Source organism: Periplaneta americana, chromosome 3 (assembly GCF_040183065.1).
Source record: "Periplaneta americana isolate PAMFEO1 chromosome 3, P.americana_PAMFEO1_priV1, whole genome shotgun sequence".
In the NCBI taxonomy this organism is placed as follows: domain Eukaryota; kingdom Metazoa; phylum Arthropoda; class Insecta; order Blattodea; family Blattidae; genus Periplaneta; species Periplaneta americana.
The window spans coordinates 150,903,580-150,911,622 of NC_091119.1; the positions used below are offsets into that span (position 1 = coordinate 150,903,580).

Here is an 8,043-nt window from a genome sequence, read left to right on the forward strand (position 1 = left end):
CAACACACTGCGCATGTGCAGTAAATAAGAGACCCTATATATCTGCTACTTGTGGACAGTCGTGCAAAATTGTTGCCTACATACAGGTGGACTCCCATCAAGACTTGCTCCAAATTTTAATTCCATATCTGTACATATCAGCCAGAACCTCAATCAGAGGTATAATAATATTTTAACTAATGGCGGGTACTTGTCTGTTCGCCATTCACCTACATGAAGTCAGTTCTGTAGATCTATTTACCAATAGAGTCATTGCTCAGGGTGCACCATGGGAGGCTGGTCTACACTACACCCACGTTGAGATGATGGTGGAGATTTGTTGGGATGCTACAGGGGAACCGGAGCTCCCGGAGAAAACCCCTGCATTACCTGGATCATGGGTTTCCCCAACACAAGTTATGAATTGGGGGTACGCTGGAGATAGAATCTGGGTCCACAGGATTATAAATCCATCGTAAGATATAGGCTAATATAACATATGGATTTTTTTAATTACAGTCAGCTGTAAAAGGAGGTGGAGAGAAGAGTACAAGAAACAGTGTTCAAGTGGTAGCAGAACCTTTAATTCAACATGAGCCTGAAGAAAGATCCATCAAAGTCCGAGTGAATATATTGGAAAATTTTCATGTAAGCATAATCAGTTTATTCATACAATACAAACTAACATCCACTGGACAGATCCAGTTATGAAAAGTATAGGCTAAATACTGATAATTGCAACTCATTAAGGTTTATAAATATTTATATCATCTCTACAGAATGGGATTTGTCAGCAATCTGCTACAGTTGTGAAGGTTAAGGCTGAACACATGGATACTTTTTTGGGAATCTCAGAATCCATACAAATATCACAGGAATCACAAGAAGACGGTATCCAAACAGAAGTGAATCTGGAAGTATTGCTTTGGTGCAATCCCACAAAACCGCAAAGTCTAGATCAAATTGTGGCAAATCCAGTATTGTGTAAGTAAAAATAATTTAAGAGTGAATATGGGAAAGGGTAAAAGTGCTACAAACAAGCATTTTCAGTATTTGAATAAAACCGTCCAAAACTGTAATGCGAGACTTGGAAAAATGTAAAACAAATTTATTCTACTCAGAAACGTCCAGACCCAAATGCCACTATCAACAATTTCCATATTGTTTCCAATCGTACGTTCAATCAATTAAAAATATCGGCTACCTATGTTAGCACTTTTACCTTTTTCCACATTCACTCTTCAATTATTGTAGTACACAGGTTCATAGTTATGCATGGGCCACATAGGCCCAGGTCCAGGGCAGAAAATTAGTAGAGGTGGAAAAATTTTGAGAAAGGAAAAAAAAATCGAGCTGAAAATAAATTTTGGATTGTTTCCTACTTCGTAGAGCCTGCTTCAGATAGTAGCATAGTAGCATAGTATGTTAAGAGGGTTGAGGGTTGAAATTTTTTTATTTTCTACAATTTTTTAGGTAAAGACTTCATATTTTGTGCACTTCATCTTCTTTCTATAAGTATTCTCGCATATAAGTTTCATTATGATCAGATGAATGGTTTTTGAGTTATTCAAATTAAAAAATCCATATTTTCAAAATCTATCTCCTCTTACAAAATTAAGTTTCATGCATCACTTTTTTTTTTACAACATGTCTGATACGGTTAAAAAAGAACTAAGTACACAGAATTTTAAATTTACATCTATAAAAGAGAGAAAATTTTCTAAAAATATGTGCAATTTCAAAATCTTACATTTTTAATGTCAACTAAATAAGTTGTGCATTATTTTTAATTTCGAAAGTATTCAGTATATAAAAAAATGCTGACGTGTTTTGTTAATCACAATATATAGAACATGCAGTTATAATTTCATGTTCCTAGCATCAAATTGTAAGAGCCTTTATACTTTGAAAGCCAAACATGGGAAAGAAATGGAGATGAACATAAGTGTAATTATGACGGCAAAATGAGTCCAAGGTCCAACACGGAAAGTTATCCAGCAATTCTGCTTCAATTGGTTGAGAGAAGACTTTGGAAAAAATCTCAACCAGTTGTCTTGTCCCAACCAGGTTTTGAACTCGGACCCACTCGTTTAACAGTCAGACATGCTAACTATTACTCCACAGCAATGGAATTAAATTGTTATTTACATACCACTTTGTTTTACAGTTTAACTGCTAAATGTCTAAAATTTGCATGAATAAGTTGGTTGTGGACACAAAATTTTTTCGAGCCTATGGGCGTAGCATTATTTAAATATGGGGCCTCCTAGTAGAGAAAAGTTTTTCTTGCATGAAATACTTATGATAAGGTGACCATATTCCTAAGTCGAAACTGGGACCAAATGCGTAACTACCGCAAAAACTCTTCTATTGTTAATTTTGTCGATCAGGTATAAATATTATTCTACACGCGATCATTCTGTTTCTTGCTTTCTCTATGCTTCTGCACTTACAGGTTCATCAACTTATGAGCCATGAAAAGGCAAATAATCTTATGATTATAAAACTGACCCAACAATGTCATATTATATTATTAAATGCAAGAGTGACATATCTAACGTGCTAGAATTTTACTTATGACTCATTTTTGCAATTGGGTTTACTTGATAAAATGCGAGAAACATTGTTACGTCATGACACGAATTTTTTTTACTCACAATTTAACCTAATGCTAAAGTCCTATCTCTGCCTGTACTCATAAATATTCACCAGTATTGAAAGAAAGCGATTTCATTTACAATCTCAAATTTATTGGTCATTTCATTTGACTTGGGAAAACCGGAACATCCAAGCTTCCTGGCCGAACCTGGTGGGGACAAAGGGACATGACTCTGAAAACCGGAACTGTCCTGGCCAAATCAGGATGCCTGGTCACCTTACTTATAGTGCAGCCATACACACAATGTTTGATGTCGGAGCTGCTGTCATTACAGAATCTAATACCGCAAAATTGAATAATATTATGCATTTATGATTTGTTAATGATGGAGAAAAATTCACTCTGGCGCCGGGATTCGAAGTCAGAACCCCCAGTTCTATGTACTGAGGCTCTACCACTGAGCTACGCCGAGGCTCAATCCACAGCACCGGATCGAATCTTTCTCTTTTGATTTTTTCCCTTTATGGCTTTACTCCATGTTCGACACATTACATCATCATACAAGGAGCACACTCTTATGAGGAACTTGTACAGCCGGGACTTCATAGTTTGTTTGCACTGTTAGACGAATAATCGATGTAAAGATTATTAATTTCTTGGTCCTACAAAATTCTCTGTTATGGTTACATAGATTAATCGTCTAACAGTGCAAACAAACTGTGCAGTCCTGACCGCACAAGTCACTCATAAAAGTGCGTTCCTTGTATGATGACATAATATATGTCGAATATGGAGTAAGGCCATAAAGGGGAAAAGAAACAAAGAAGAAAGATTCGATCTGGTTCTGTGGATTGAGCACCTAGTGCGCAGAACTGGGAGTCCTGGGTTCGATCTCTGGTGCCAGAGCGAATTTTTCTCCGTCATTAACAAATAATAACCATAACAGAGAATTCTGTAGGACCAAAAACTTAATAATCTTTACATAGATTAATGTTATGTATGATAATAACATGTTATGATAGAAGTATTTTGTGAAAATAATTATCTAGGCTATGTTAAAGCTTAAACTGGAGCTTAGTAATCAACTAGTATCATTCAATCTTCACATTTTGTGGTTATATGACTAACAACAAGCGGTAAATAAACATATAGTACCGGTAAAGGCAATGATTTTATTAATTTTCTTGTATTTCTTTTTTGTTACAGTCACCATTATTGAAGCCAGCCCCAAGTCTGTCAAAGCTCCAAAAGGTGATACGTCACAGATACTGGGTCGATGTAATTTAGACTTGCTACCTCTCTTACTTGGTAAGGAAAAATAACCCTTTGGTCTATTATGTCCTATCAAGAGCTTCTAATTTTGGAAAACGTATTATATGTAAAACATATTATATGTCTTTCACGTGTTAAATTTGGTGTTACCTTGTTAACTAACATGTTTCGGCCATCAGAACTGATTGTTCTGATGATGGCCAATAGCAGGCCGAAACATGTTAACAAGGTAACATAAGATTTAACACGTGAAAGACATATAATACGTTTTCCAAAGTGATATAGTGTTAAAAGTTGTGTAATCAAGATGTATAGGTTCTAATTACTGTGGAATATGTGAAAACATCTTATATTGATACAGTATTAAAAATTAATTAATTCATTTTATAAAGTATATAATTGCATGATTGTTTCCATAAACAGGTGAGCTTTCAATACAGGAGGTGCTGATTGTACAGCCAGACAAAAAGTTAACAGGAAAACAGGTTATATCATGGCCCAATTTGCCACGTCTATCTGTAACAGCAAGTATTGAAGAACCATTGCTTACTTCCGAACAGATCGAAGATGCAAACATACTGTATGTTACACTGGAATCAATGTACAATATTCTACCAATGATGACGGAGACAATGAACTATTCAGCAACTACTGTGTTTCCTTTTCAGCGAGATGTAAGTACTACAGTAATCAGTCTCCAATGATCTTTCAGCTATTCCATTGTAATTATAACTTGCACTCTTAGTCGTCTCTGTGGTCTTGGAATTACCACAGTGGTCACTGGATCATCCGAAGTTCGCAGGTTCAAATTCTTCTGAGGGTAATGGACTTTGATAAAAATCCTTTACATGACATCATTCGGAAGGGAAGTAAAGCTAGGAGGTTCGTGTTGTATATTTACGGCAATTTAGGACACTTAAAAATAACTCTGTCTCTGAATGAGGACTCCAAGCAAAATATGTCGGCCATTTCTAACTCCAATACCAAATAAATAATATCTGAATTGAAAGCATTGGGAAATGAAATACTGTTACTACAGTTTGCCTTCCTTGTCAAACCATGTCATATTACTCTACTGTTAATATCACTGATTGACCTGTAATGTAGAAACGTGACAATTAAGTCACTGATCCTTCTCAACCGATCTAATTATTATTCATTTTCACCTTGTACATCTCGTAATAATACGCCGACGGGATCATTACACAAATCTATTGACTAGTGAAATTGTGAATTGATATGTTCTTACGTCTCTTCAACAAAGGTGTCCTCAGTTGTTGTCGGGACAAGATCTGTTACCGGTACCAAGAGTTGTGAATGAAATAATGGAAGTCCTTAATATAGAGGTCTTTTAAATGCAGTAAATCTACAACAGCCTTAATTCCTCATCCAATGAAGCAGCACTTATGGCTTTTTCTGTCTAAAAATCCATTCCTCCCAGTTAAATCGAGCCCATGTGCCTTAGATATAGAGGAAAATAACGTAGCCACTACACTACGTCAAACGACAACTGTAAATCAGTCCACTCTTTTCATAATATAGTGGTTTTCTTAATTTTATACAATCTGTCTACTGTGCTAATTGCTCATGGAATTTAGGCAAGTAGGGGCTTCGTTATGGAAAATGAAAATGTCAAATAAAAACACTGAAAATGTTTTCCTAACGTAGTGAGAATATGAACCTACCTCATTTCTTGAAATTGTTACCCCGAGATTATGCTGATGACTTATGCTATGCAGAGACAGAAATAAAGGTAGACGAAAAATAGAGAGATAAATGATGAACTTCGGACTCTACATCTCTATCCAACAGTTATCTTATAGGGAAGATTTCATGCAGTTTTTTTTTCTGTTACAATGAACATTGTCCATTACAGGAACTTGAAGAAATAAGATTTAATTATGGTTTCCTAACAAACGTATGTGATGTGGATAAAAGAAAGAGATGGTCTGGACTGGCTAATCTTGCAGGGAGAGCTGCATACTCTGTATACAGGTAATTAGTAATTGCAGCTATGTTTAGAAAGGTGATAAATATAATGTACATTCTTTCTACTTCACCGTCAAGGTATGGGCAAATGACTTCTTATGAAATTAATATTTCTAAACTTAATAACAATGTTCAGTATAAATGATAAAAACATTTACATATTAGATACATGAATGGGCTACCACGATGGTCTAGTGGCTGAAGTGTTAGATTTACAATCCTGTGGACACAGGTTCGATCCCTGGTGTTGGGCAAGCCCATGGTCAAAAAACACAGGGGTTTTCTCCAGGAGCTCCGATTCCTCTATGGCATCCTAACAAATTCCCATAATCATCTCATCTCATCATGGGTGTAGCATGGACGAGCCTCCTGTGGTGCACCCTGGGTAACGTCTTTGTTGATAATTGGTCTACACAACTGGCTTCATATGGGTGAATGATGAACAGTCAAGTATCCGCCATTGAGAGGGGGGGGGGGGAAGACATAAAATGGAACACATTAGCTCTGATGTAAAACAGAATACAAATATTAGGAATATCTAGACTTCACAATCACAAAATTTTCATTTAGATATCATAAAACCAATTTCATATAGTTTATAAAAACAGAGTTGTATATTAAATATTCTTAACATTGAACAATAATTTGAACACACTTAAAATTCTGATGTGGTCTATATGCCAGCACGAGTGACGACACTGCAAAGTGTGACCTAAACATTGATCTGGATGTTATTCTGGAGGAGAACAATTCTCGTGTTGAATGGAATACTCTCAGGAGGTGTTGGATTTCCAAAAAGGCAGGAAACACTATATGCAGCCTTCTAAACAAGTGAGTAGAATGTGGTAGTATAGAAGAAGGTCGAAAGTGGAAGAAAAATGCTGGAAAAATATTAAATTTAAGCTTTTTATTTAATCCATTTACTTTTATATTTATTTACCATTTGTTGTGCCTCTGAGGCTCATATCGCCTCTTGATAACATAGTAAACTGTGTTGGTTATTGACCAGTTATAGAATACAGGTGGAAAGAATCATTTTCATTTATTTAATTCAATTGTATTGAGACCATCTCTCCTTCATAGTTAGTGGTATCAGGACCTACAGAGCGATATAAGGAGAAGGGAGAACATGTTACTCCAGCTCCTGTCATATAGTCTTTAGATGATCCATCTGTGTAAATATATAACCATTTTTCAGGGGGGTATTTGATGTTGATTGTTTCAAGAGCTAAGGCTTTCAAAATATCTTTAGGTGTTTCTGATTTTTTAACTTCTTCCACCATCTGTAGGTCATAATTTGGTTGTATGAAATCTAGTAGGTTTTCTTTTATTAAATTTGTAAATATTTCTAATTACTTGGCATTTTCAAACTTAATTTTAGGTGTGTAGGCCTAACCTTTTCTAAAATGCAAATTTGGTTTTTTAATGTTTTTGTAGAAGATTCTTTTTCTCCCATTTAGAATGACGTAATCTTAGCATTTTTTGTGTTGGAACAAAGCCTGTTCTTATAAGTTTATTGATATTGGTTTATTGTGTGTCAGGATAAGCATAGCATCCAAGGGAAAACATGTTATACACCACGAGAAGGTGAGGATGGGAGTTGGATAGGAGAGGTTATGGAATGCGCATCACTACCCTCTGTAACTCTCAATGCTAATGTAAGATCTATGGAATACATTAAATGAAATTAATTTCATTTTTCAGGGTCTATGGCATTTACCTATAACTTCAGAATGTGATACTTAAATCTTGTTTAAACTTGGTCGTTTGCAGGTACCAATGTTGGCCTCTAGAAATCATGGTGAGTCAGCCACAGCAAACTCAACGCAGTTCTGGAAAAGTCAAAGCTAAGGATTCAGTTCCTCAGAATATGCATTTTTTAGCTTTCCCAGACATTACATCACTTCACTATCCTGGAGGTATTGACATATATGTAAATTTAATATTAACGTACCTATCAAAAATGTAAACATATTCTACGCTTTGCATATGCAGTGCAATACACATATTTGAAGGAAATGTGAGTACCTATTGGTATATTAATTTTTGATGTGATTTTCTGTGTGCTATACTGTTGAAAATTGGTAACTATCGAATACAAAACATAGTAAGTAAATAACCAGAAGAAACTATTTAACATGTTATTTATCGTAAATTAAAGCCTTGAGCAATGTTCACTGATATGATCTTAATTGCATAAACTG

At 35.4% G+C, this 8,043-nt stretch overlaps 2 long non-coding RNA genes across 2 annotated transcripts; both read left to right on the top strand.

Annotated features, from left to right (window-relative positions):
- The first annotated feature begins 490 nt into the window (after positions 1-490).
- LOC138696636 (uncharacterized) lies at positions 491-3,879 on the top strand. The gene is made up of 3 exons (XR_011331429.1): positions 491-627; positions 759-963; positions 3,785-3,879. It is a non-coding gene; the product is annotated as an uncharacterized lncRNA (long non-coding RNA).
- A 405-nt stretch (positions 3,880-4,284) lies between these two features.
- On the top strand, positions 4,285-6,636 carry LOC138696637 (uncharacterized). The gene is made up of 3 exons (XR_011331430.1): positions 4,285-4,524; positions 5,727-5,845; positions 6,524-6,636. It is a non-coding gene; the product is annotated as an uncharacterized lncRNA (long non-coding RNA).
- Positions 6,637-8,043: the final 1,407 nt, after the last annotated feature.